The following is a 4,326-nucleotide window of genomic DNA, read 5'->3' as shown; positions in this document are numbered from 1 at the left end:
TAAAAAAGAACTTAGCTAGGAGAGTCAATAATATCATCTGGATTCTAAGTTCCTAAAGATGCCAACCATTCTGAGTTTCAAGGGATAGTGAGATGCCAAAACTATTCAGAAGCAAAAAGCTACTAAGTCCTGCTCATCTGATTGTAACTGAGCTTTATTGGAAACTTTGAAATTTGTTGTATCTTAATTTTTTTATCCTAATGTGTTTTTAGTTGCTTGGGAACAAGCAACAGTATAAGTTTGGTGTTGTGATGAGTGGATATTTTATACGCTTTTTGGCATCATTTTCATATAGTTTTTAGTATGTTTTGCTTAGTCTTTATTAAGTTTTTATAGGTTTCAGTGTTAAATTCATATTTTTGGATTTTACTATGATTTTTTGTGTTTTTATACAATTTCAGGTATTTTTTGACTGAAATTGAGGAGTTGGAGCAAAAGTCTGATTCAGAGACAGAGAAAGCACTACAGATGCTGTCTGGATCTGAAGTTACAGAAGTTCAAATGCAGTGTTCTTAACGGATATGGAAAGATGACTTCTAGAGCTTTCCAGCAATGTATAATTGTTTATACTTTGCTTCAGCTTAGAAGGCCCAAAACTGGCGTCCAACGCTAGCTTCCTGCCCCCTTCCAGGTGTCCGGCGCCCAAAGAGCAGAGACCAGCATCCAAATGCCCAGAGAGGACCCCTTAGGCAGCGTTGCACACCCTAGAGATCTCATAGCACATGGATCTCATCAAAGCTCAGCCCAAACACTCACCAAGTGGGCCCCAGAAGTGAATTTTAGCACCAAAAGACTGTTTTGCCCTTTTTATGTAATCCCTAGTTATTAGTTTAGTATTTAAAGTACTTTTATATTCTCCATCAAGGAGGATGCACACCATACACATTTTTACCATTGTATTTCCTTTCAGTATGAGTTTCTAAACCTTCTAGGTTGAGGGGAGGAGCCCTGCTGAGTCCTATGAATTAATAAAAGTATTACTGTTTCTTCTTCAATCCGTGTTTGATTTATTTCTAAGCTATATATTTGCTCTTCAACATGGTGAATAGGATGATCAGTGACAATCAGCTCTGTTCATCATACTAAGATGAAAATGCCTGACAAATACTCGCGTCTACGTGGGTTCATGTGAATATGTGACTGGAAAGCATGAACCACCAGATATGTTTATACATCTCTCAGACAGCTAATCCACGACTTCGTTGGGGGCTTCTCGAGATACCATTTCAGCCGATTTCCAGGGAGATTAGGGTCTCTGTGATAGAGGCTAGAGTCCTAAGAAGCAGAATTCTCTGATTCGGAAGATTCGACCTTGTCTGTGGCATTTTGAGTAGGATCGCCAAGAGAATGAACTGCTAGAGCTTCACCCTCCATCAGATTGGATGGCCACGGCCATTGGCGTTTGATCTGGAGCAGAGGAGATTGATGACCACAGCCCATGGCATTGGTCACGTACAACCTGCCATAGAAGAAATCACACACAAGCAAAGAAGACAGTAATACTAGAGTTAATTCAGAAAGACAAAGCAACTCTGATCTTCAACCATATTCCTATTACTGATTCCAATAATCCTAATACAATTCCGTATCCAACAACCTTTTAATCTGCCTGACTAAGACCTGCAAGATAACCATAGCTTGTTTCAAACCACAATCCTCGTGAGATCGACCCTGACTCACTCAGGTATTACTTGGACGACCCAGTGCACTTGCTAGTATAGCTGTACGGAGTGTGAGAATTCGTGCACCAGTTACAACGGTGAAATTTAATATTTTTCAAAATTTTCATTTTTCAACTCAATTTCAAGCTGAGACCATTGGACTACTTTAGATTTATATCAAGTCACCACTTCATGCACCATTTCACACACACTTCTCTCAATTCCTTTACCCAACTCTTCATATTCTGAATCTGACCAGTATTATATAATGGTTCCTAAATCTAATTCTTCCAAGATCAAAAATTCAACTGGAATTATGAAAGATATGTTTCAAGAGTTTGTGAACTTGTCTGATCTTTTTATTAATTTTGGGCTGAAAAAAAAAGGCTGACTGTATGGCTGAATCTGCTCTCAAGAACACTAAAGGCCGCATTTGCATCCTCTAGAACTTTGCTGAAGACATTGAAGCTACTTCCATTATCTCTGAAAATGAGAATGATGAAGTCTCAACCAACTCCATCTCTGATGCCTAAATTATTTTATCTTTGATCTAGACACTTTCAACCTTTCTCTAATTTTGTTTAGCAACTTTCTTAGACTTGTTTTATTTTGCTTGTGTTGGATAGCGGTAAACAGTTTACTTATTTCATCTTGACTGCTACTTATGGCTGCTACTATTGTAACTCTAACACTTTTATGCAATTTTCTAATTTTTTCCTCCTTGATGACAAAAGGGGGAGAAATGAAATGAAAAGAAAAGAAAAGAGAAATTTGAAGCCTTTGATGTTTAATGCTTATGCTATGCTGTTATTTTTTTAAATTATCTTTGCATGATAGGCATTATGTGTTCTTTGTTAATCTACTACTGCATCTTTTGTATGATGGTACTTGTGTTAAATGATCATATGTTTTGTACTATTGTTGCTGTGTTGTATTGCTTTGGTATTGGTGTTATTGGTTCCTTTAAGATATCTTCATTTCAAAAGTAAGCTGTGATTAAGAGGGAGAAATGCTAAAATTAAGGGGGAGCACTACACTTTTCGGATGATCATCAAAGGGAAGTGTTCTTACTCCATCTTTAAATTAAATTTCAATTTTATTCATCCTCTTTTATCATGTTTATCATCAAGGGGGAGATTGTTGAGTTAAGTTTGATTTTGGATTTTACATAAATGATGACAAACATTCTTTGAGTTAAAGCCCAAGTTAATTTAATGTGTGTGGTAAGTGATGCAGACCCATTATTCAATTCTCAACTCACCATGTTTCTTGAGTATCCCTTGAGTGCTTTAAATCAATGCGGCACTTAATAAGCACTGTTCAGCAAAACTAGAAGGCTATGCATTTGCTAAGTAAAAGATGGGCATCTGTCTTTATCAGGAGAAAGGAGGACAATTAGAACAAAAAAGAAATAATAACACAACAAGGACAGATGTGGCTCTAGCAAAGCAACAAAACACAAGGACATCAGCAAATCAAAATGCAGAAGATCACAAGTAAAGTTTGGAAGAGAAAATAAAAAATGCAGAGCTATGGACAATAGTTGGAATGGCTCAAAAATGGAAGTGCTTTGCATGCCAAGAAAGACAGCTGCTCCAAGGACAACAGAGGTTGGTAGATCAGACTCTCCAACAAGCAGCGTTAGTAGAGTAGGATGGAAAAGGCTGTTATAAGTGTTAATTACATCTAAGGATACCATGGCAAAGTTTACTTACATCTAAAGATACCATCAATATTAGTGTTAATTAGTAACTATTTAGGCATATGTAAATCGCTATAGCCAAAAACTGGTTTGGTAATTAGTAACTATTTACATCTAAGGGGTGTTTATGGTTTGGTTAATCCAAAAACTAAACCAGTTTTTTGGTTAACCAAAAATATAGTATTGGTTAATTAACCAAATTGGTTTTACATGATGAAATTGGTTATTAACCGGTTAGTAAAATTCAAAACCGGTTTTTAACTGGTTATTAAATTAAAAACTGGTTTTTAAAAAATAACCAGTTTTTATATAAAAAACTGGTTTTTATATTAAAAAATCGGTTTTACACTAAAAATTGGTTTTTATATTAAAAAATCGGTTTTACACTAAAACCGGTTTTTACATAAAAAAACCAGTTTTTATACTAAAAAATTGGTTTTTATACAAAAAATTGGTTTTTACATGTAAAAATAGATTTTTACACAAAAATTAATATTTTTACATACAAAAATCCAAATTTTTAAACCTTTTTTTAATTGAATTTTTTTAATCTAATTTTTTTCTTTCTAAATAATACGAGTAACATTTGTAACTAATGAAATCCCTTCCATTGCTTTTGTTCCTTTTTCTTTCTTATCTCTTTTCAGCATTTTCTATAAATAATTTTTTCTGATATAAATAATTTTCTTTCTAAATGATACGAGTAACTTTTTCTTATCTCCTGCTTCCCATCTCTCTCCTTTTCTCTCCCCCTCCTCTTCTCTCTTCTTTCTCTCTCTCTCTCTCTCCCCTCCCCTCTCTTTCTCTTCCTCTCTCTCCCCTCTCTCCCATTTTTCTCTCTTTTCCCCTCCTCTCTCTCTCCTCTTCTCTTCCTTTTCTCTCTCTCTTTCTCTCTCCCTTTTTTCTCTCTTCTGTCTTTCTTTTTTCTCTCTCTCTTCTTTATCTATCTCTCTCTCTCCTTCC

Source organism: Arachis duranensis, chromosome 7 (assembly GCF_000817695.3).
Source record: "Arachis duranensis cultivar V14167 chromosome 7, aradu.V14167.gnm2.J7QH, whole genome shotgun sequence".
Lineage (NCBI taxonomy): Eukaryota > Viridiplantae > Streptophyta > Magnoliopsida > Fabales > Fabaceae > Arachis > Arachis duranensis.
The sequence above is the reverse complement of the archived record's forward strand: the minus strand, read 5'-3'. Positions refer to the sequence as shown.